This window comes from Schistocerca piceifrons, chromosome 2, assembly GCF_021461385.2.
Source record: "Schistocerca piceifrons isolate TAMUIC-IGC-003096 chromosome 2, iqSchPice1.1, whole genome shotgun sequence".
Classification (NCBI taxonomy): domain Eukaryota; kingdom Metazoa; phylum Arthropoda; class Insecta; order Orthoptera; family Acrididae; genus Schistocerca; species Schistocerca piceifrons.
Window position 1 is genome coordinate 110,640,308 of NC_060139.1, and position 26,790 is coordinate 110,667,097.

Sequence of the window (26,790 nt, forward strand, 5' to 3'; positions counted from 1 at the left end):
TTTATTTTTTGTGAAGCTGCAAGAAGAAGAGCCACTGTAACGAACAGTCCCTTACATGCACCGACGACGTCCCAACAAGAAGTAATCTCTAACCAATTATTGATTAGACCTGTTTAAGGTCATACGTTCATATCGCCTTAAGAAGGGCATTCGAACTGGTAGATGTCCTATGACAACTGGCGCTGTGAAAAAAATGATCACGAAGTTCGAAGCAACAGGTTGTTTAGAATATCGGTCCAATGGTGGGCGACCAGACACACGTGCTACAAACGGTTCTAATGGCTCTGAGCACTTTGGGACTTACTTCTGAGGTCATCAGTCCCCTAGAACTTATAACTACTTAAACCTAACTAACCTAAGGACATCACACACATCCATGCCCGAGGCAGACTGTAGCGCCTAGAACCGCTCGGCCACTCAGGCCGGCACACGTGCTACAGCTACTCGGACAGTTCATGAAGAAATGGAGACTTCAGCGGGTTCGTCTATGCATGGTGAATTCAGCGTTCGTGAAGTCGCACAGACGTTCCACGCACCACTGTTTGGAGAGTACTAAGGCGTACCCTCAGATACTATCCGTATAAAATCCAGCGTTATCGTGAACTGTTCACCAGGATTTCGTGACGCGGAGAGCATTTTCGGCTTGTGCAATCCGAAAAGTGGGGGAAAATGACGATTGGTTGTCTAACGTGTTGCGGACCGAAGAACCCAATTCCACACACTGAGGATCTGTCAACACCCACAGCTGCAAAATCTGAGCTATCGACAATCCTAGAACTTTCATGGAAACACCACTACATGACGGGAAAGTCACGGTGTGGCGTGGATTTACCATATGAATCGTGATCGGACCCTTTTTTTTCATCTAGGAAATGCTGGATGCTACTTTTCTGTCATCGCGACGCGGGCGAGGTATACCGATATGTTACAGAATCGGATCATCCCAAGCCTGGCTCACAAACACCTGCTAGAAGGTACGACTTTTATGTAGGATGGCGCGCCAACCCATTTTGCTGCACTTGTGAATGATTTCTTGCGCATATCCTTTGGTGATGATCGTGTTGAGTCGCGACTTCAGTCATACTTGGTCTCCCAGATCCCCAGAAGTCAATCCATGTGATCACTGGTTGTAGGGTCCCCTACTGTCTCAAGTCCACCGTGATCGTCTTACCTCATTGGGCATGCTAAAAGACAAGATCTGACAGTGTCGTTCGACTACAGGTACTGTTGATGAATGACTGTCGACATGTTGAGCATTTGTGATAAAGAAAATCGTCTTTACTAAAAATCGGTTGCTATGCTAATTATTTGAAACACTGAGAACCATAACGCGCCAAAGCAAGTTTTGAGAAAAATGCATGTTTGTGAAAATCAGATTTTTAGCCAAACTCCCAGTCGGGGCCATAGGTCTGCATTGCTTTTAACCAAGTCTCAGCATCCTATATTAACTATGAAAAAATAATCTTCCCACTTGATGTTATGAAATATTAATTACTGTTTAACAATACCTTAACTATTAATGATGATTGATAAAATTTCCATGTACAGGCTAGTGACAATAGTGTATTTTTACAGTTGTGAAGTTTGTAATTAATGTGAAACTAAATCAGAACTTAAAGAACAGATACTAAATGCACCACAAATACAAACATACACACACAATTATGACGTCTTTCAACATTTCATGGTCCTCGTTATCATCATTTCCATTAAGCGAAATTTTGTGGCTTGAGATTCAGATGAAACTGCCGATACACCTCCGATTATGAAGTATTACTACTACTTACATAATGCACACACTAAATCATGTTGTGCTCCCTAGATAACAATTGAACAGTGCAGAGCATCAAATTGGCGCTTAGTGCTAATGACCCATATGGAAATGAATACCCGAGAAATCTCTGAAACAGCTTCTCGTGAGTGGTCATTTATACACTGTGGGGCTACAGATATAGCCAAAGCTTATTCATCATAAGATCAAATGCCATACTAAAACACCAACACTTCCCTGCCTTTTGGAAGACGGCCAAGGTCGTGATGTTCAGGAAGCCGGGGAAAGACCAGAGCCTCCCACAAAATTACCGACCCAACACAAACAAAGCAACAGGGGCGGTGTTCCTAGACATCGAAAAGGCTTTCGACCGTCTATGGCACAACGGCCTCATTCGCAAACTCAGCGGCGCGGGGTTCCCCGACGGGCTGGTGCGTCGCTTAAGGCTGTTGTACACGGGGCCAGAAGTGGCAGCCAGTTCTGGCGATCAGAAGTGGACGCCACCAGTTTTACCGGCCAGTAAGCTTATACACGAAGCCAATAATGGCTTCCAATATTTTCTCATCTGTGGCCGCCAATGTGTCGTCGCAGGTGGTAGAGTAAACAGTGTTAAGTGTTTCTTGGTGAAAAATAGGGAATGTGACAGTGATAGTGAGTTTGAGGAGGCTTTTAACTCAGTGGTGGGTGAAACTGTTGTAACTTTAAGTGAGGAGGTGAGAACCATTTTAAATCAACATAGAGTGTGGGTAAAAGACTGGGTAGGTCGAAGAGAAACCCTTGGAGCATCATCCACTTTGTTTCGTGAAATGTCAGTGGAAGATCCTTTAGAATACAAGAGACAGTTAAGAATGACTGTTGAACAATTTAATGAGCTTTTGAGCATAAATGAACCACAGGTACCCAAGAGAGATATTATTATGAGAAATGCAACAACTCCCAAACAGAAACTAGAGGTTACGCTGCGGTGTTTAGCAACTGGCGATAGTTTTCAGTCTGTAGCATTATTATTTCGCATACCAGGCACCACAATTTCAAGATTCATTCCTGAAGTTCTCGATTCAATCATAAGTGGATTACAACACTACTTAAATGTGAGTTTTACTGGTTGATTATTGTATAATTTGATAAAAATAGAAGTTTAGAAATTTGTCTAGGCATACACTCATACATCACAGACAGGAGTTTCAACACTGACGTGCAGGAAAAACAATCAACACGACACGGTATACACGCGGGAGTACCCCAGAGAAGTATCCTAGGGCCCCTTCTGTTTAATCTCTACATAAACGATCTCCCAACCACACACAACACAACGATGGCAACCTACGCGGATGACGCAGCTATCCTCGCGCAAGATTGGAAACCATCAAACATTCCGTCACGCTTACAGACCGCACTCAAGAGTGGCTGAGCCTTGGTTAGAGAAATGGCGTGTTAGAGTAAACGTCGACAAGTGCGAAGCCGTTCTGTTCACTAGAAGACCGAAGCAACTGCGCAAACACCGATACTGCAGACCAATAACTCTACATGCACGCCCAATACGTTTCCGCGAGAAAGTCAAATACCTCGGTGTCTGGCTGGACCGGAAATTACTCTTGGGGGACCACATACTACACATGACCAACCGAGCAAGCACGAGGCTCAAACAGCTCTGCCCTGTGCTCAACAGGTGTAGCACACTAAACAGAAGGGTATCGAGGTCCATGTACATGACATTTATTCGACCCCTGTTGAAGTACGCGGTCCCTGTCTGGGGATACGCTGCACCCACACGCTTGCGCCGACTGCAGATCATACAAAACAAAGTACTCAAAATCATAAGCAATGCTCCACGATACACACGCATCGCGGACCTTCACCGGGAATACCGACTTGAGACTCTCACGGAGGTAATCCAAAAACTCACCACAAGACTATACAGAAACTCCAGACATTCGTAGAACCAGTTTATTCTGAATCTGGGGAACTGCGACCACAACCATAGATGGAAACATAAAAGACCAAAAAACATACTTGTAAGGATCTAACATCTATGGCCAAATACACGCAAACGGAACGGTACAGGTGAGCCCCTGTTAATCAGCCACCATTACTGGATACCCAGTTGGAACACACTTGCCAAATAACAGGCACCATGCAGAGAAGCCGTACCCTACACTACATGCAGACAAGCTCCACCCCCCCCCCCCCCCCCCACACACACACACAGTGAGATGATCTATGGCCGATCTCCCACTAATATATAACGATCCTGATTGTTCCAGGAATGCAGCGGCTGCAGCAACTGGGATATATCGCCATCACCTGCCACGGTAATGATGCATGATACCCATACTAACAAACCCAACCTTGCATGAACTATCGCAGCTAGTAAGCCACTACTGCTCTTACTACCCATCCCACTGTCGCAGAGGTTTTTTCTCCCACGGCACGAGCCTTGGCACTTTTTTCCCTCTGCTCTTCAAATTGCTACCCTCATTCGCGTTTCGTCCACTATCTATCACACGATTGACCATGTTAATGCGTAGTCTTACCCAGACGCACGGACAACATCACAGCCCAGCATCCTGTGGTCCACCTATTAGATAACTAACATGTTGACGGAGGTGACAGTAGAACTTTTGGTTTGGTCACCACGTTGGTGCGGGCTTGGAGGGGCCCCATCTCTATTTTCTTTTTTTTTTTTTTAGAGGCATCCAGATATGCTAAAATCTTAACATCGATGAAAATATGCTTTACGCCCTTATGGTTCTCAACGCTTCATTTCTTTTGTATCATGCTGAGCACCATGTGTTGATTATTTTGTTTACCTTTCTTTGTTTCAATAAAACCGCATGTCATTAGAAGCATGTGCGCAGTTCAGGTCATCAGTCGCCTAGAAGTTAGAACTACTTAAACCTAACCAACCTAAGGACATCACACATAGCCATGCCCGAGGCAGGGCTCGAACCTGCGACCGTAGCAGCAGCGCGGTTCCAGACTGAAGCGCCTAGAACCGCTCGGCCACAGCGGCCGGCTGTCAGTTTTTACTTCTCTGCCTAAATTATTCCGTGAAGTGTTGAGTTTTCAAATGTTAACGGACTTTCGGGTCACCCTCTACACTTAACAGAGACACTTACATACCCGACTCTCATACTTCGCAAAGAAAAGGTGCCTGCGGACGAGGACGATCCACTTAGGCAACTGAACCTACCTTTCGGGGTCTCCCGGGCATTTATGTCATAAGGCTTTACTTCACTTTTTACTGTCAAATGCCAGCTAGTTTAAATACGACTATAAAACATGCACCGTCTATTCATCATGCAGGGAAGGTGTCAGTGAAATCAGTTCACTAAGTCAGCCGGTTTTTAGTTGCACTGAAAGAAAGCAACGCCGAGTGTCCGTCATGCTCTTCCCGCTAGTGTTTGCCACTGTCTCGCCGCCCTTTGTCTCGTGCTACGACTGTTCCATGCGTCAGCTGCTGCCTGTGACCGATGAAGTCATAGCCCGGTGTCACCGGGCTACAGCCACCTGTGTTTTGCCGCTGGTGTCCCTCTTTTTGTATGACACGCTTCGCCTGCGTTCCGAACAGATAACGACACGAGATTGTCTTCCTCAGACAGATTCATCCTAATGTGTCAGGCAGCAGAAAGTACTTCGCGAGACAAAGTACCACCTCTACAACAGCATCAGACTGTGTTGCACGTAACACGTCTGATAGGACAGACTCGCTAAAGCCGTCAGCACACGGACCGTGCATCCGAACGTTGAGCGTTGAACGTGCCGAGTTTCTGACGTCGTAGCGTGGAATAGCACGTTCGGGAGCCTTTCCGAACGTGCAGAGCAATATCTAGCATGTCAGATATTCTGAGCGTGAGTCTGAGCGTTGACCAATGAGATGGCACAACGCCACCTACGTCACACGCACACCGTCTCCCTTCAGTACAGAGCTGTGAGGCGCCATATTTGCATTATTTTCAAGCCTTTACGTGTAGATGCCGTTTCCGGGCACCAGTAAATTGAGAATCACTGGAAAACTCTTTGTTAACTGTGTGATTCGTTCCAATAAAATAATAAGAAACATCACATTCGTGGCAAAAGTATTATTGTAACTTGCGTATTATGAGACTACGCTATTGGAAGGCAGCGACACACTGAAGATCCACCCAAAACGCTATATTCTTGGTACAATTTGTTATAATTATATTTCAATCAGTAAAATATGTACGATTAAGGATTTTAGCAAGTGCTAACATCGTATGATTGAGTTCTAACAGTGTGTTGCTGCTTTAGCGAAGTAAGTAGCGCCGCTGATCCTCTATGAAGTAACATGGTTAAGTAGCGTTCCGCGACTCGACATTTCCAAATTTTTTTCCTAATATTTGCGTCTTTATTAGGTTCTGATACTTTTTTATTAGTTTAATATAAGTATATACTATAATATCTGATTTCACCTTTATTCGAGGGGTGGCTGTTCGATTGGCTTAATCTACAGGACAGCTTGCGCTACTTGTACAAAGATATTTTGCTCCTTTTTCTTTTACGCTTCGTAATTATCATGTTCCAAAGATTCTGCTACTATGTAGGAACAGTAATCAAGTAAGCCTAACCTTGGGGTTTTACTAAAATGTGGGAATGATGAAATAATGTTTATCTTATGTGGAGAAGTATTGCAAATCTGTATCGCACTGTTTGTAATGGAACTTTTATAAGCCTGACATTGATTGGACATGGTACTTTCCTTTTCGTGGACGATGGAGGAAATTTGCGTTTTAATAGAGCAAACGTGGGAATTTTACGCTCGACCGTTTAGTAAACAGTGTGATATACGAACTAGAAACATCCCTCAACCGTCGCTGGAGTGCGTTATGATCGCGTATACGACGCTGGGGCCCACGTACCGTATGCACAAGTACCATTATTTCTGAGCGTTCGGCAGCACGTTGAACTTAGTAGACTCAACTTTGACGTTCGACAGCACAGCCAGTGTTGCGACGGCTTAAGCATTTGGAAGCATTTTTCGTTCGCGCAGTCGACGCTCCATTTTAATCTGCGCCTGAACGTAGACATAAGCACTCAGCTCGAAGTTTCTGTTCTTCTTTCAGTCATCAATGACTCCTTAACAATTCTGAGAGATGTTGACACAGGGACTGAGTGATAAAACCTCGGTTGTGCCGTTGCTGGGGTGGGTTATACCACCACTCGCCAATGATGTTCCAACGAACGCTAGGAGAATCCAAGACATGATGGCCGAATAATGATTCGAGCCAACGTCCCCCCGTACAAGAGCCCTGTGGTTTACACAGACACTGCGCCACCATAACCTGTTTACCAAGACAAACGCAGTCGGCGACGCTTTCGTATCAGATCGCTCCCCTTCAACATAGACAGCGGTTGAAGTTTCGGCAATTACTCCGTAACATACCAAAATTTTGCAATAAATAAAATAGTGGCATCGAATGGTAAACAACCTCTGCAAAACCTAAAATCTTTCAGTTTAGAAGACTAGATCTGTAAAGACAATACAGTGGTTACGAAAGCCAACGAATTGCACTTCTCAGGGCTCTGAGAACTCTACGATAACTCCTACAAAAAACAGACATACACTCCTGGAAATGGAAAAAAGAACACATTGACACCGGTGTGTCAGACCCACCATACTTGCTCCGGACACTGCGAGAGGGCTGTACAAGCAATGATCACACGCACGGCACATCGGACACACCAGGAACCGCGGTGTTGGCCGTCGAATGGCGCTAGCTGCGCAGCATTTGTGCACCGCCGCCGTCAGTGTCAACCAGTTTGCCGTGGCATACGGAGCTACATCGCAGTCTTTAACACTGGTAGCATGCCGCGACAGCGTGGACGTGAACCGTATGTGCAGTTGACGGACTTTGAGCGAGGGCGTATAGTGGGCATGCGGGAGGCCGGGTGGACGTACCGCCGAATTGCTCAACACGTGGGGCGTGAGGTCTCCACAGTACATCGATGTTGTCGCCAGTGGTCGGCGGAAGGTGCACGTGCCCGTCGACCTGGGACCGGACCGCAGCGACGCACGGATGCACGCCAAGACCGTAGGATCCTACGCAGTGCCGTAGGGGACCGCACCGCCACTTCCCAGCAAATTAGGGACACTGTTGCTCCTGGGGTATCGGCGAGGACCATTCGCAACCGTCTCCATGAAGCTGGGCTACGGTCCCGCACGCCGTTAGGCCGTCTTCCGCTCACGCCCCAACATCGTGCAGCCCGCCTCCAGTGGTGTCGCGACAGGCGTGAATGGAGGGACGAATGGAGACGTGTCGTCTTCAGCGATGAGAGTCGCTTCTGCCTTGGTGCCAATGATGGTCGTATGCGTGTTTGGCGCCGTGCAGGTGAGCGCCACAATCAGGACTGCATACGACCGAGGCACACAGGGCCAACACCCGGCATCATGGTGTGGGGAGCGATCTCCTACACTGGCCGTACACCACTGGTGATCGTCGAGGGGACACTGAATAGTGCACGGTACATCCAAACCGTCATCGAACCCATCGTTCTACCATTCCTAGACCGGCAAGGGAACTTGCTGTTCCAACAGGACAATGCACGTCCGCATGTATCCCGTGCCACCCAACGTGCTCTAGAAGGTGTAAGTCAACTACCCTGGCCAGCAAGATTTCCGGATCTGTCCCCCATTGAGCATGTTTGGGACTGGATGAAGCGTCGTCTCACGCGGTCTGCACGTCCAGCACGAACGCTGGTCCAACTGAGGCGCCAGGTGGAAATGGCATGGCAAGCCGTTCCACAGGACTACATCCAGCATCTCTACGATCGTCTCCATGGGAGAATAGCAGCCTGCATTGCTGCGAAAGGTGGATATACACTGTACTAGTGCCGACATTGTGCATGCTCTGTTGCCTGTGTCTATGTGCCTGTGGTTCTGTCAGTGTGATCATGTGATGTATCTGACCCCAGGAATGTGTCAATAAAGTTTCCCCTTCCTGGGACAATGAATTCACGGTGTTCTTATTTCAATTTCCAGGAGTGTAATTCGCCGCTATAGGGCCAAGCTAATTAAAATTAATCGACAAGTCGTTGAAAGGTTCAGAACAAGAGCCAAGGAAGAACAAATAAATTTTCAGACTTACTCGTCCGATTTTATGATGATTAGAGAAAAGAAGCGTGCTCAGGGCCAGAACTATGGAATGAATGTGAGAAACATTTATTTTCTGTGGGGTGTTTTGGAATTTCTCAAAGCACATTGGCGAACACCCTGGCAAGTAGGAATTGTATGCAAGCCACACTCCTCCCCTAGGCTGCCAAATGCTGGTGCGGAAAGTTTACTCTACCACATTAATTCTAAATACGTCGCAGTCCCATTCCAGTTCATCAAGGACGAATTAATTATTGTACATAAGAGTGTGGTAAGTTTGATACGATGTGCAGACCCTCAAACGTCTTGTAGGCAAACGGGCTTAGGGGCAACAGCCTCAAAATACATTTATTACACAATGAAGGTTATTGCCAATAACTTTCATGAATGGGAAAATAACACATACTACGTACATAACATACAGTATGAGAAAAATGAAACTGGCCCGGAGGATATATATATAAGACAGCCGAGACATCGACCCGACCCTGAACAGGAAAACTGCCCATCACAAAAAATGAGCCAATATGCATAAGAAAATCTCATTCACTACAATGAAGAGGATAATCTTAAAAATAGTGTCTGGTGCCCTACGTGCTGTGTCCGCATCGTAGTCCGCTCTTACAGGAAACTGTTACCGCTAACCGGTATGTCCAAAAACTGTTTAATCCATATGTGAATCAACCTGTAGAAGGCGGACGACTGGATATTTCCAGCTAGACTGAGCTGCAACACAGACCGCCTACCAAACTTGTCACGAGTGCATGAGGTGTTAGTGGGGAGGCGATAATTAGCAGAGGCAGTGCAGTCTCTAGTCCACCTCGATCACCTGATCTCAATCCCTATGGGACAAACTGGATGATCAGGTGCGCGCAAATAATTCTCTCACACTCGAAGAGCTACAACAGAACAGTGAAAATGCTATTGCTACTCTTCCTTAGGCAGAACTGCTAAGGGTGTTTCACTGTTCGATAAATCGAGCACACTGCTGCTTCGACGTTCACGATGGCCATTTCCACCGTTTGCTGCGATGTTCATCAACAAGGGCAGTACCGCTTCAGTCTTGCTGTACATACTTTCAGATCACTCTTACTTTGCCCTTTCTGTACAACTACAGGCCTTTGTCACTGACGTCAATCTGTCGTAGAATTTTTGTACATTTTTTGTACCTTTGTGTACTAACACTGGTGTTAAAACAAAGAATTACCAGTATTCCAGCAACGACTGAGCAGCGCTGCTGCAAAGCGGTATCAGCCAGTGCAGGTCAGGGCGCTGCTGGAGTACTGGTGACTCTTCGTGTTTTAATGTACATTAATACATAAAACGAATACCGCACTAGACTGTTCTGGGACCGCACTATCAAACGGGCACGTAAATTCCGCTTTAAAAATCAATTTTTCGCAGCGGCAAAAAACCGACGGTTTCCTTCGACACTGGGGGTCGCATGAAAGACGTGATATACACTACTGGCCATTAAAATTCCTACACCACGAAGATGACGTGCTACAGACGCGAAATTTAACCGACAGGAAGAAGATGCTGTGATACGCAAATGATTAGCTTTTCACAGCATTCACACAAGGTTGGCGCAGGTGGCGACACCTACAACGTGCTGACGTCAGGAAAGTTTCCAACCGATTTCTCATACACAAACAGCAGTTGACCGGCGTTGCCTGGTGAAACATTGTTGCGATACCTCGTGTAAGGAGGAGACATGCGTACCATCAAGTTTCCAACTTTGATAAAGGTCGGATTGTAGCCTATCGCGGTTGGCGTTTATCGTATCGCGACATTACTGCTCGCGTTGGTCGAGATCGAATGACTGTTAGCAGAATATGGAATCGGTGGGTTCAGGAGGGTAATACGGAACGCCGTTCTGGATCCCAACGGCCTCGTATCAAAAGCAGTCGAGATGACAGTCATCTTATCCGCATGGCTGTAATGGATCGTGCAGTCACGTCTCGATCCCTGAGTCAACAGATGGGGACGTTTGCAAGACAACAACCATCTGCACGAACAGCTCGACGACGTTTGCAGTAGCACGGACTATCAGCTCCCAGACCATAGCTGGGGTTACCCTTGACGATCATAGACAGCAGCGCCTGCGATGGGCTACTCGACGACGAACCTGGGTGCACGAAAAGCAAAACGTCATTTTTTCGGATGAATCCAGGTTCTGTTTACAGCATCATGATGGTCGCATCCGTGTTTGGCGACACCGCGGCGTACGCACATTGGAAGCGTGTATTCGTCATCGCCATACTGGTGTATCACCCTGCGTGATGGTATGGGGTGCCATCGGTTACACGTCTCGGTCACCTCTTGTTCGCATTGACGGCACTTTGAACAGTGGAAGTTACATTTCAGATGTGTTACGACCCGTGGCTCCACCCTTCATTCGATCCCTGCGAAACCCTACATTTCAGCAGGATAATGCACGACCGCATGTTGCAGGTCCTGTACGGGCTTTTCTGGATACAGAAAGTGTTCGACTGCTGCCCTGGCCAGCACATTCTCCAGATCTCTCACCAACTGAAAACGTTTGGTCAATGGTCGCCGAGCAACTGGCTCGTCACAATACGCCAGTTACTACTCTTGATGAGCTGTGGTATCGCGTTGAAGCTGCACGGGCAGCTGTACCTGTACACGCCATCCAAGCGCAGTTTGACTCAGTGCCCAAGCATATCAAGGCCGTTATTACGGCCAGAGGTGGTTGTTCTGGGTACTGATTTCTCAGGATCTATGCACTCAAATTAGGTGAAAATGTAATCACATGTCAGTTCTAGTATAGCATATTTGTCCAATGAATACCCGTTTATTATCTGCATTTCTTCTTGGTGTAGCAATTTTAATGGCCAGTACTGTAGTTTCTAATTAAAGGAGACCACTCAACAAGTAGAAGGCGCACACCACAGAAACAAAACTTGCTAGCTTTTGGAATTATCCTTTGACGAGCTAGAGTGATACACACACACAAACAGACCCACACACACACACTCACACACACACACACACACACACACACACACACACGTCAGTTTGCTGGCTAGTGGTGTAGGAGTGTATATCCATATGATCTCTTGTGTGCAAGTGTGTGTGTGAGAGAGAGTGAGAGAGAGAGAGAGAGAGTGTGTGTGTGTTTGTGTGTGTGTGTGTGTGTGTGTGTGTGTGTGTGTGTGCCATTCAACAATTCAATGGTTTTCGATGAGTGGTCTCCTTTAATCAAAAAGTATTTACATTCCGTAAGAACTTTCCCACAACAAACATACATATGGCATTGCCCAGGTATGTATTTATTCCATTCTTCTATTAGTCTATCTTCTGCTTCCCCTCTCTCTGTCCATCTCCTCCTCCACCTCGCCCTGTCCATCACTTCCTTCTCCCTCTCTCCATCCATCTCCCCCTTCGCCTCTCTCTGTCCGTTTTCTCCCTCTGTCCATCTGCTTCTTCTCCCTCTCTCCATCTGCTCCTGCCCACTCTGCCCATCTGCTTTCCCCCTCTTAGTTCCATATACTGATCTTCCCACTCTTTGCCCATATCCTCCTCCTCATTCCTGTTCATCTCCTCCTCCTTCTCTCTCCACCGTCTCCTCTCCCTCGCATTGTTCTTCCCCTCCTCTTTCTTTTAACTGCCGACCTCCTCCTCTCTCAGTCCATCTCCTCCTCTTCCCTCTCTCTGCCCATCTCCCCCCTCTATTTCTGGCTGTATCTTCCTCCTCCTCTCTGTCGATCTCTACCTCTTTCCTTTCTCTGTCCATCTCCTGTCGTCTTCTCTTCGTCCACTTCCCCCTCCCCCTCTCTCTGTAAACTTCTTCCCCCCCCCCCCCATCTGTGTCTGTCTCCTCGTGGCCTCTCACTGTCTCTCCATCTTCTCCTCCTCCCTTACCTCTCCAAATTATCACGCTTACCCGAACAGCAGGCTAGTGGCTCGAGTGCTATACAGAATTTTTTACACATCGTAACTAACATGTGTACTAAATTAGGTTGAAATCGTTCCAGGAGTTTAAGAGGGGCTTCATACCCTTAGTTTTGCCCGTGTACGCACATTTCAGATCTAGTTCACATATATTTAACGTTTTTCAAATGTATTTGTAGGCATATCTCACCTCTATTTCTGGCGAATTTCGCGTTGTACTTTCATTTTCTCGCAGCTCAGTGTTTACGACGTCGTATCTCGTGAATTATTTTCTGTACATTTCCAGGTACATACACTGACATACGTGGGTACTGTCTGCCAAACGTATTGGCAATCGAATTAGTAGTAAAGAAATAATAAATTGAAACGACATATGTAAATCCAGAGTTTTTTACACATCTCATTGTTTGAAATCATATATTGATCTATGTGTCGTAGAATGACGCACTTTCGTAGGTACATTCAGCGGCAGATGTCCATACTGAACGCGAAAAGTGTTACGAATAGAATTAGAAGCAACGAAGCAGTAAATTCGAACGTCATGCACGATACAGTTTTTTACTCACCTAAGTATTTATGACGTCATAGCTCCTGAAATAAGCATCGTATAATGATATATTCATTCTAGTACATTCTTTGGTATATTTGAACACTGTGTGCAAAATATGTGGTGAATATAATTAGTAGTAAAGAAGTAATAAATTAAAACGTCGTACTTCATGGCGTAGTTCTGCTGCATTAACAGCGAAAATGTAGCAACCGATAGACTACTTTCTGTCATCGTTTTATGGGGTCATCATCGAGAAAAAGGTTTGAAATTATGTGTAAAATTTTCTGCAAGTCTCTAAATGCTCTCATTCACAAATACTGGAAGACAAAATTACGGGTATTCAGACGCCGTGGACTACACTACTTTTTCGCTCCTCCCCCACCCTTAGATAGCAATGTGGACCTTACCCCCTCTGCGATTTTTTCCCGTCAGTAAGCAATACGTGTACCAAGTCTGGTTAAGTTCCCTGCAGCTGTTCGTGAATGGTGCTGTTGTATATAAAGCAGTTTCAACGCTAGAAAATTGTAGCGAAACGCAGGAAGACCTTCAGACGACCGACGTTGGTGCAGTGATTGGCAGTCGACCGTCAACATTAACAAATGTAACGTACTGCACATGAGTAAGTGGAAAGACACGTTTACGTTTTACTACGTGATTGACCAAAAATCATTGGAAGCAGTCATACCAACTGAATACGTGCTAACCAGACATTAATTACCTTTCCTTGGAAACTTGTGTCGCTTGGGTCTTAAATCGGCCCTGCATTCGACCACATTGCTCATCAATCTCGGATTCTTACTAGACAGGATATCTAAATGAGATAGAGAACAGCCAAAGAAAGAGCAATACGTTTCTTCACAGGTTCGTTTAGTACGCGCAAAAGCGTCGCAGCGAAGTTCGTACAACCCCAGTGGCAAACACTAAAAGAGAGGCATTATGCACCACGGTCTGATTTATTATTAAATTTCCGAGATGGGCATTCGTAGAAGATTCAGCCATTACATTGTTTCCTGCAATGTACATCTCGCTAAAGATAATGCGGTAAAATCAGAAAATTACGGGACTGATGACACTGAAGTTTGGTCCCTTTATACCCCAAGCCAACTAACCAGAAATTTTCGAACTCACGAGGAGGCGTATCAACGATCCATTTTCCCTGCATACGACTCATGACTGGAACATGAAAGAGAGAACGCGCCAGTGGTACACTCTACGAGGCAACTTGCGAAATAAAAGTACAGATGTAATGTAGACGTTACTTATTCCTAACATGGTGCAGAAGTGAATGAAGTTGGCAAATATAAAAATTGTTACCCTTTCAAGTCAGAGCTCTGAAACATCAAAACTATGAAGAATCATCTCACAAGTGTAATTAAATCACAAATTATCAAAGCTCATGGAGAAAACGAAACTTTTAATAGTTGATATTCCATACACGAGTCTGTCTGTGTATGTGTTTTCTGTAGTAGAATTAAAGTTACTTTATCGCAGTGTTTGAATAAATAATCCTACATATACACTATGTGATCAAAAGTAACCGGACATACACAAAAACATTCGTTTTTCATATTAGGTGCATTGTGCTGCCACCTATTGCCACGTTCTCCATATCAGCAACCTCAGTAGTTATTAGACATTGTGAGAGTACAGAATGGGGCGCTCCGCGGAACTAACGGACTTCGAACGTGGTCAGGTGATTGGGTGTCTCTGGTGTCATACGTCTGTACGCGAGATTCCCACACTCCTAAACATCCATAGGTCCACTGTTTCCGATGTGATAGTGAAGTGGAAACGTGAAGGGACACGTACAGCACAAAAGCTTACAGGCCGACGTCGTCTGTCGACTGACAGAGACTGCCGACAACTGAAGAGGGTCGTAATGTGTAAGAGGCTCATATCTATTCAGACCATCACACAGGAATTCCAAACTGCACCAGGCTCCACTGCAAACACTATGACAGTTAGGCGGGAGGTGAGAAAACTTGGATTTCTTGGTCGAGCGGCTGCTCATAAGTCAAACGACGCCTCGCTTGGTGTAAGGAGCGTAAACATTGGACGATTGAACAGTGGAAAAACGTTGTTTAGAGCGACGAATCACTGTACATAATGTGGCTATCCGATGGCACGGTGTGGATATGGCGAATACCCGCTGGACGTCATCTGCCAGCGTGTCCAGAGCCAACAGTAAAATTCGGAGGCGGTGGTGTTATGGTGTGGTCGTGTTTTTCATAGAGAGGGCTTCCACACCATGTTGTTTTGCATGACACTATCACAGCACAGGCTCAAATTCATGTTTTAAGCACTTTCCCGCTTCCTACTGTTTTAGAGCAATTCGGGGATGGCGATAGCATCTTTCAACACGATCGAGCATCTGTTCATAACGCACGGTCTGTAGCGGAGTGCTTACAAGACAATAACATCCCTGTAATGGACTGGCCTACAGAGAGTCCTGACCTGAATCCTATAGAACATCTTCGGGATGTTTTGGAACTCCGACTTCTTGCCAGGCCTCACCGACCGTAATCGATACCTCTCCTCAGTGCAGCACTCCGTGAAGAATGGGCTGCCATTCCCCAAGAAAACGTCCGGCACCTTATCGAACATATGCCTGCGAGAGTGGAAGCTGTCATCAAGGCTAAGGGTGGGCCAACAACATACTGAACTCCAGCTTTACCGATGGAGGGCGCCACGAACTTGTAAGTCATTTTCAGCCAGGTGTCCGGATACTTTTGATCACATAGTATAGCTGTGTTAACAATTGGCATGGAATCATAAAAGCAGTTGAAAAATGTACACTGCCTGAAAAAATTTAAATTCCCAGAAGAGGAGGAGGAAACAGGATGAAACTTCATGAGTTAACAGGTTACGTGATGCTATTTCAGAGATCACAAAATCGAGTCAAATGTACAAAGTACTAGTCAGTATAAGCCGATATATTAGTATGATGTTGCAAACCCTGCAGAATGGATGTATGCGCTGATTCATTGCGGGCAGGTAGCCATTGAGTTATTGGATCCTTTCCAGAGGCAAGCTGGCTCACAACCGCCGTAACCGTTTCCTGATATCCCTCATACTGGCAGTGGGACGGAGTTGACGTCATGTTCTATCGGGGACGGATCTAGGGATGTTATGACCACGGGAGCCGGCCGCTGTGGCCGAGCGGTTCTAGGCACTTCAGTTCGGAACCGCGCTGCTGCTACGGTAGCAGGCTCGAATCTTGCCTCAGGCATGGATGTGTGTGGTGTTCTTAGGTTAGTTGGGTTTACTTAATTCTAAGTCTAGGGCACTGATTACCTCAGATGTTAAGTCCCAGAGTGCTTAGAGCCATTTGAACCATTTGACCACGGGAGTGCCTCAACGGCACGTACACAGTTGACACATGCACGTGCCAAATGTGGGCGAACACGATACTACTGCACGAGAGGCAACGCACGATGAGGTAGAACGTCCGTGACGTACAATTGTGTCGTCAGAGCGCCCTCAGTCACTACCAGCCGTAAAGCTGAAGTTATATCCGATGCCTCCCCACACCACGACGACAGAAGTAACACCGCTATGCCTCTCTATAACTTTGGAAGTATGGGACCCCTCCCCGGTTCGCCGCCATACTCACCAACGATGGTCATCCGGGATGGTTCAGAATCGTTAATAATCGCTGGACACCGTGTAACGTCATTCATCAATTTATTGGACATAGGTTCCGCCTTTTTTGCAAAAACATTGTTTTTTTGTTACCCAAACATGTTTCGGCACCTCTGTGCCATCATCAGTGGCTTTTGTTTGTTGAAAACTGTAAAAAGTGAACATACTTTAGATTCTAACTGATCTAACAAAGTGAAACCTTAAGAAACTGTTCGTTCGTTTTTCTTCTTAGCGTGATTTTACATTATATGGTTTCGCAGGATCATCTGTGTAGTAGTGGCCTGTACTTATAGCTTGTCATCTCCAAACCAAACGATCTAAATGTGAATTTCGTCAGCAAGTTAACACATCCCTCGATTTTTTAAAAAAAATGTGATTTTAGTGTGGCAAAATGTTTTGTGTATATATTTGTTATTACTTACGTTTTGTAGCGACTGATCCTTCTTCTTTTGTGTTCTGAGGACACTGCGCACACATATTAATGTACTTTGTGTAATTTCGTTTTTATAACCGCCTTTCTCACTTCACAAAACGCGGTGACCACTATGTTGCTGTGCTTCCTAACGCTGTAGGCATTCCTTCGTTTCCGAGAGAGTTTGGCGCCGAATTTTTGTCTACTTTTTTTCTCTCTCTCTCTCTCTCTCTCTCTCTCTCTATCTGTGTGTGTGTTTGTGTGTGTGTGTGTGTGTGTTTGGTTTTGTCTGTGTGTGTGTGTGTGTGTGTGTGTGTGTGTGTGTGTGTTTGTGTGTGTAAGGTCCTTTACCTGTTTGTGTTCCCTTCTCTGTAAAGTTCCTTTGATGTGTTAAATAACGTGCCTTTACAGAGCGTAGCGTTTTCATTTAAAACTAGTTTGCCTTCTGCTATTGCCTTCTGTATGTGGAAGATGTCACCTATTGTCAGTTTGAGGTATAGACTGTGGCTGGATTTCAGTATTTTTAAATCTGTTGCTATTGTAGTTGCATGGTGGTTATGGGCTATTACGCAGGTGGTCAGCCGATGAAATTCACATTTACATCATCTAGTTTACAGATGACGAGTTATAAGTACGGTCACCGTACAGATAGGTGGTCCTGCAAAACCATATAACGTAAAATCATGGTAAGAAGAAAAACGAACAAAAACATTATTTAGATCTCACTCTGTCAGATCAGTTACAGTCTAAAATATGTTCACATTTTACAAAAAATGGTTCAAATGGCTCTGAGCACTATGGGACTTAACTGCAGAGGTCATGAGTCCCCTATAACTTAGAACTACTTAAACCTAACTAACCTAAGGACATCACACACATCCGTGCCCGAGGCAGAATTCGAGCCTGCGACCGTAGCGGTCGCGCGTTTCCAGACTGTAGCGCCTAGAACCGCTCGGCTACTCCGGACGGCCCACTTTTTACAGCTTTTAATAAGTAAAACCCACTGATGATGTCACAGAGATGCCGAAACATGTTTGAAAAACAACAAAAACCAGTGTTTTTTCACAAAAGGCGGAACCTCTATCAAATTATTTAACTGCAAACGCGGAAACAAAGACAAGAGCTGCAGATCCAAAAGATAAGCAGTCGTTCATCAACAATCCATCCTTTCCGAACACGGCACCACTCCAAACACAGCCATTTGTGTTGTGCTGTTGACGGCAGTCTACGCATAGAACGGTAATTCCCTAGTCTGCCTGCTGCTAGGCCGGCCGCGGTGGCCGTGCGGTTCTGGCGCTGCAGTCCGGAACCGCGGGACTGCTACGGTCGCAGGTTCGAATCCTGCCTCGGGCATGGCTGTGTGTGATGACCTTAGGTTAGTTAGGTTTAATTAGTTATAAGTTCTAGGGGACTTATGACCTAAGATGTTGAGTCCCATAGTGCTCAGAGCCATTTGAACCATTTTGCCTGCTGCTAGTCTCCGACCAAACGTGCGAATTGAGGGTGACCTCACTTTGCTATCCAGTCAAGTACCCGGCACTGTCACGTCCGAATACCTCGCAAAGAGGGATATAGCACGATTCTACCAGCCAGCCAAATGGTGATCTATAATGAACCCCTTTCGAACTCTGGCAGGTGCCGATAAACGCTGTCTGTTTCAGAGTGAGTGCCCAACATCTGAAGCTGTTCACGCCCTTTATACACCCCACCAGACATGTTAGAAACACTAAACACGAACAACACGTTCTCGTGGCCGTTCTACCTGTCGCAGAGAATTGCAGCTCCATCACTTACATACTCGCCGATGTTGTGTACGTATGCGAAGTTATATTGACGTCCGACAGTGCTCTTTTTGTGTTAGGCAGTGCATCACTGGTATATTGATTTCTTTTTTCTCTTTGTTATAATTTTATTAAAATGCTGACAATTGTGGTGCATTTGCGATTCTTCAGCCGAAAGCGTTTTAGAGGTATAAATACAATTTTAAAATAACGAAAATTTAAAAAAACATGCATTTCTTAAATTGTGAAACAGGACGTTTGTACATTCACGGGGTCAAAAACCGTTGTCTTTTAAAATTAAGTGTTGAAGGAAGTGTTAATAATGAAAAAAAGCATTTTACTGTACACCATTAAAAGCTAAAAGACACCGGATGCAAATAAATTTCTAATAGGAAGGTTAAGTTGTTCTTAGACATACAGGTAATTTTAAAACAGGGCAACCACAACTAAAATGGTTACACATGATTAGTTGACAAGTCATACAGTGGACAGTTGTTTAAATACAGTTGTTAAAACTATTAAATATAGAACTGAATGAAGAGTCCAACAGTCCGCTGTAGCTGTATTTATTCACGTCGATTACACTGCTAAGGACTGTATTTTTGTCAATCGTTTTTAATTACTTTTAGGACCACTTCATGTTGCTGAATGCGAATATGGCCTCAGTTTTGCTAAACTGGCTCCCGTTTCATGGCACTTTAACATTTGTTGAGCCGGCCGGGGTGGCCGAGCGGTTCAAGGCGCTTCAGTATGGAACCGCGCGGCCGCTACGGTCGCAGGCTCGAATCCTGCCTCGGGCACGGATGTGTGTGATGTTAGTTAGGTTTAAGTAGTTCTAAGTTCCAGGGGACTGATGACCTCAGCTGTTAAGTCCCATAGTGCCCAGAGCCATTTGAACCAACATTTGTTGATGAATATAAACATACAGCAATATGATGTCTGAATATGCGTATCCTGATCACAAGTCACACGATTACTCTCTCAAATAACACCAAAATGATATATTAAGTACTGTACTTATCTAATTTCGTTACATTACTTCATAACAGATAAAGTGAGACTACAGTAATTACTCCTTCATGAGACGATGTCGGTTTGATTTTCTTCTGTATTGGTCTTCAGGACAATCGCGTTGGAGGCACCAGTAGTAGTCGGCCATCGTGTGGGTGTCCCACCTGCCTTGATATCTGTCCTCCATTACCTTAATTTCTTGGTAGAACCTCTCGCATTTCTCCTCGCTGTAATCCCCTAAGTTATCTGAAAATCTTGATAAGTGGCTGCGGAGGAAATGCACATTGATAGTCATATTAACACCCAACCTTTTAAAGGCTCTCAACATGTTCTGCACAATTTCTTTGTAATAGCCTGGCTTATGATTACCTAAGAAGCTCCGAATCAGTCATGAAATTTGTCACGTCGGAATCATTCATTAGTTTGCAAGTTTGCGGCCTATCAAATATACCTGCTTTCAGCTTTTCAATGCTCAGTGCAGGAAAAAATCTGCATTTGCATCTGAAGCAACTGCCTTCTTTATCTAGGGCCCCAACAAATTGCTTCATCAGTCCTAGCTTTATATGCAATGGAGGGAGAATTATTTTCTCAAAAATGAGATCGACAGGAAGTGCAAAATGGTTAAGCAGGGATGGCTAGAGGACAAATGTAAGGATGTAGAGGCTTATCAAAAAATGGTTCAAATAGCTCTGAGCACTATGGGACTCAACTGCTGAGGTCATTAGTCCCCTAGAACTTAGAACTAGTTCAACCTAACTAACCTAAGGACATCACACACATCCATGCCCGAGGCAGGATTCGAACCTGCGACCGTAGCGGTCTCGCGGTTCCAGACTGCAGCGCCAGAACCGCGCGGCTAGAGGCTTATCTCACTACAGGTAAGATAGATACTGCCTACAGGAAAATTAAAGAGACCTTTGGAGAAAAGAGAACCACTTGCATGAATATCAAGAGCTCAGATGGAAACCCAGTTCTATGCAAAGAAGGGAAAGCAGAAAGGTGGAAGGAGTATATAGAGCGTCTATACAGGGGCAATGTTCTAGAGGACAATATTATGGAAATGGAAGAGGAGGTAGATGAAGATGAAATGGGAGATATGATACTGCGTGAAGAGTTTGACAGAGCACTGAAAGACCTAAGTCGAAATAAGGTCCCAGGAGTAGACAACATTCCATTAGAACTACTGACAGCCGGCCGCGGTGGTCTCGCGGTGCTAGGCGCTCAGTCCGGAACCGCACGACTGCTACGGTCGCAGGTTCGAATCCTGCCTCGGGCATGGATATTTGTGATGTCCTTAGGTTAGTTAGGTTTAAGTAGTTCTAAGTTCTAGGGGACTGATAACCACAGAAGTTAAGTCCCATAGTGCTCAGAGCCATTTAAACCATTTTTGAACTACTGACAGCCTTGGTAGAGCCAGTCAAAACTCTACCATCTGCTGAGCAAGATGTATGAGACAGGCGAAATTCCCTCAGACTTCAAGAAGAATATAATAATTCCAATCCCTAAGAAAGCAGGTGTTGACAGATGTGAATATTACCGAACTATCAGTTTAATAAACCACAGCTGCAAAATACTAACGCGAATTCTTTACAGGCGAATGGAAAAACTGGTAGAAGTCGACCTCGGGGAAGATCGGTTTGGATTCCGTAGAAATGTTGGAACACGTGAGGCAATACTGATCCTACGATTATCTTAGAAGAAAGATTAAGGAAAGGCAAACCTACGTTTCTAGCATTTGTGGACTTAGAGAAAGCTTTTGACAATGTTGACTGGAATACTCTCTTTCAAATTCTGAAGGTGGCAGGGGTAAAATACAGGGAGCGAAAGGCTATTTACAATTTGTACAGAAAGCAGATGGCAGTTATAAGAGTCGTGGGACATGAAAGGGAAGCAGTGGTTGGGAAGGGAGTGAGACAGGGTTGTAGCCTCTCCCCGATGCTATTCAATTTGTATATTGAACAAGCAGTAAAGGAAACGAAAGAAAAGTTCAGAGTAGGTATTAAAATCCATGGAGAAGAAATAAAAACTTCGAGGTTCGCCGATGACATTGAAATTCTGTCAGAGACAGCAAAGGACTTGGAAGAGCAGTTCAACGGAATGGTCGGTATCCTGAAAGGAGGGTACAAGATGAACATCAACAAAAGCAAAACGAGGATAGTGGAACGTAGTCGAATTAAGTCGGGTGATGCTGAGGGAATTAGATTAGGAAATGAGACACTTAAAGTAGTAAAAGAGTTTTGCTATTTGGGTAGCAAAATAACTGATGATGGTCGAAGTAGAGAGGATATAAAATGTAGACTGGCAGTGGCAAGGAAGGCGTTTCTGAAGAAGAGAAATTTGTTAACATCGAGTATTGATTTAAGTGTCAGGAAGTCGTTTCTGAAAGTGTTTGTATGGAGTGTAGCCATGTATGGAAGTGAAACATGGACGATAAATAGTTTAGACAAGATGAGAATAGAAGCTTTCGAAATGTGGTGCTACAGAAGAATGCTGAAGATTAGATGAGTAAATCACATAACTAATGAGGAGGAGTTGAATAGAATTGGGGAGAAGAGGAGTTTGTGGCACAACTTGACTAGAAGATGGGATCGGTTGGTAGGACATGTTCTGAGGCATCGAGGGATCACCAATTTAGTACTGGAGGGCAGCGTGGAGGGTAAAAATCGTAGAGGGAGACCAAGAGATGAATACACTAAGCAGATGCAGAAGGATGTAGGCTGCAGTAGGTACTGGGAGATGAAGAGGCTTGCACAGGATAGAATAGCATTGAGAGCTGCATCAAACCAGTCTCAGGACTGAAGACCACAACAACAACAACTCTTAACCAGTGGCTCCTCAATAATATTGTCTGCATATACAGTAAGAGTTTCCCTTAAAGGCCATGTCACTTTGCTCAAATGATCGAGGGTACTTTGTGTACCCACACTGCAGCCCAAGCAAGATCTTCCATCTTCAGATCACAACAAATAGATGTTCATGATAGCGTAATTTATGCAGTATAGTTTTGATAGTTTCATATTCCTCAATCAGTTTTGTTGAGTGGTCAATGGAAATGGATGCAAAGACTTTCCCATTGTGATACAAGACACGTTTCAGACTCCTGGTGGGGCTGTCTGTGAAAAGCCGCCAATCTTTTGGCTGATATGCCTGTAACCTCATCTGAATGAGTAGACCAGGAATGTTACTGAAATATACAAATTCTTCGTCTTGCCTGAAGTATTGCAGAAGACCTGTTTCTCTTGTATGGTATACTGACATTCTAAGACAGTTGTTTTCCTTTAGCCTGCTCCATTCTTTGACAAATTAAGATCTCGTATCAGATCATTTAGTTTCTCTTGAGTGAACAATTTAACTATAGAAATTTCTCCTTCATGTTCACTTCCATTGCTGATGCTGCTTTTTCACTCAAAATCCTGTATTTCTTCAGGTTCTGATACTGCAACCAGGTAGTTTAGCAAAGACAGTTATAGGAGCTTCTTCGCTGTATGCCACAGGTCTCCTGGTTGATTTTAAATGTGGATATTCCCACTTAATTTTTTTTTTTTGAATCGATTGAAACCTTTGACATCTACAACATAAAACTTACAGTCGTCATGGTGGCTTTTTGACTCTCGCCAAACCACTGGTACATGGAAATTTAAACATTCTTTTTGTCCATTTTTCCACTGCCGAAGACACTCTACAGTCTACACGGTTCTTAAAAACAGTGTGGTGAACCCGTGGTCTATCTAGGTCTCCAAGCTGTATCCCAAAAGATGCAAGATAGGCCTTCTTTACGAAGTCTGTGATGTTCCGTCTTTGTCTCTGCAGGCAATATTCCCCGCAAATATAACAGAACACATAGGGGTTGGTTATGCATCCTTTCCGTGAAGAACTCATATTTTCCTGAAACAGATAAAATAAAAATACAAAATACATTTTAAAGAATTTAATAGAATGTTTAATCGTGAAATATTAAAGAGTATAAAAAGTTAGATGAAAATAAAGATCAACGATACTGACGGAAAATCACCGTCTATGGAAATATTTAACTAAATTCCAAAAACATAAATATCTTCAGAACTAGAGCTAGTTCGGCCTCTGAAATATAATAAATGTGTTTGAATATCTTCGGCATTTTTTTAGCTGTGTTATAGACCCACACAACTGTTTTCGCATCTTTCAATTTGCATCTTACGGTGTATATAAATGCTATGTCACATGGTATGAGGAGTTGTTACAGAATGCTGCAGAGTAATTGTTGGCGTGGCTAGACGGAGATCTCAGCCCTCCTCAATGGATATTTTAAACGGTAAAGTGATGAGAATTTGTGATTTTAACAGAGAAATGACGTTCATTGTTGATGACTGTTTTTATCAATTTATGCTGGTTTTTTATCAACTGAGAAGAGCTGAGAACTTTACCCAGCCACGCCAACTTTTACTCTGCATCATTCTGTAACTACTCCTAACACCATATGACTTATAATTTACATACACCAGAAGATCCAACTTAAATGTTGCGAAACCGGTTGTATCGGTCTGTAACCGACTTGAATAAATACAGCTACAGCGGACTGTAGGGCTCTTCACTCAGTTTTATGTTTAAAAGTTTAACACCTGTATTTAAACAACTATCTATTGCATGAATTGTCAATCATATATTCTTAGACATACACATTCCGTCTGCCCAGATTTTCGAAAGGGGTTCAGATTTGAATCACACCGTTGTCTACTAACCAAGATAAGATCGTAAGGAGCATCTTCGCAAATATGTGATTGGTTCAGTGATTAAATGACTAATACAGCTCAGTACAGTACACAGGAAGGCGAAAGTTGAACGAAAAAAAAAATAATAACGACGTGTGCGCCCTAAGGAATCGCAATATGATCTGTTAAGTTCTAACTATACATAAACGAGTTTTCAAACTGGATCAGCAACAGTACAAGTTTGATCACTGACGACGCAAGTACCGTCGTTCGACCACTGTAAGTAAATGCAGAAACACTTGGACTGCGTTTCGACTAAGTAGAATGAATGGCAGTTCTTTTAAACATGCATATATGTAACGTAATTCTACATCTACACCGATACCCTCCAAGCAACCTTGCGGTGTATGGTGAAGGGTATTTTGTGTACCACTGTCTATTTTCCCCTTTTTCCTGTTCCAGTCGCTAATAGTTCGCGGGAAGAACGGCAGCTGGTCAGTTTCCGTGTGGGATCGAATCTCTGTACTTTTATCTTCATGGTCCTTTCTTGAGGCATACGTAAGACCAAACAATATACACACATCAAAAAAGTTTTGCATCACCTCGGTTTCGAGAGTTTGGGAACCTGTACAGAAAATTGGAATAGAGATCAACATAAACATCGTTTCTGTCCTTTTTATTGCTCATGAAAACCACACATTGCATATTGTACCACCATACAGCGAGATCTTCAGAGGTGGTGCTCCAGATTTCTGTACACACCGGTACCTCTAATACCGTGTAGCCCGTCCTCTTGCATTGATGCATGCCTTTATTCGTCGTGGCATGCTACCGACAAGTTCATAAAGGCACTGTTGGTCCAGATTGTCCCACTCCTCAGCGGCGAATCGGTGTAGATCCATCAGAGTGGTTGGGGGGTCACGTCGTCCATAAACAGCCGTTTTCAATCTATCCCAGGCATGTTCGATAGGGTTTGTATCTGGAGAACATGCTGGCCACTCTAGTCTTTATACTGAAGGAAGTCATTCACAAGATGTGCACGATGGGGGCGCGAATTGTCATCCATGAAGACGAATGCCTCGCCAATATGCTGCGATATAGTTGCACTACCGGTAGGAGGATGGTATTCACGTATCGTACAGCCGTTACGGCGCCTTCGTGTCCACCAGTGACGTACGTCGGCCCCACATAATGCCACCCCAAAACGGCAGGGAACCTCCACTTTCCTGCACTCGCTGGACAGTGTGACTAAGGCGTTCAGCCTGACCGGGTTGCCTCCAAACACGTCTCCGACGATTGTCTGGTTGAAGGCATATGCGACACTCATCGGTGAAGAGAACGTGATGCCAATCCTGAGCGGTCCATTCGGCTTATTGTTGGGCACATCCGTACCGCGCTGCATGGTGTCGTGGTTGAAAGATGGACCTTGCTATGGACGTCGGGAGGGAAGTTAAGCATCATGCAGCCTATTGCGCACGGTTTGAGTCGTAACACGACGTCCCGTGGCTGCACTAAAAGCATATTCAATGTGGTGGCATTGCTGTCAGGCTTCCTCCGAGCCATAATCCGTAGGTAGCGGTCATCCACTGCAACAGTAGCCCTTGGGCGGCCTGAGCGAGGCATGTCATAGACAGTTCGTGTCTCTCTGTATCTCCTCCATGACTGAACAACATCGGTTTGGTTCACTCCCAGACGCCTGGACACTTCCCTTGTTGAGAGCCCTTCCTGGTACAAAGTAACAATGCGGACGTGATCGATCCGCGGTATTGACCGTCTGGGTGTGGTTGAACTACAGTCAACACGAGCCGTGTACCTCATCCCTGGTGGAATGCCTGGAACTGATCGTCTGTCGGACCCCCTCCGTCTAACAGGCGCTACTCAGACATGGTTGTTTACATCTTTGGGCGTG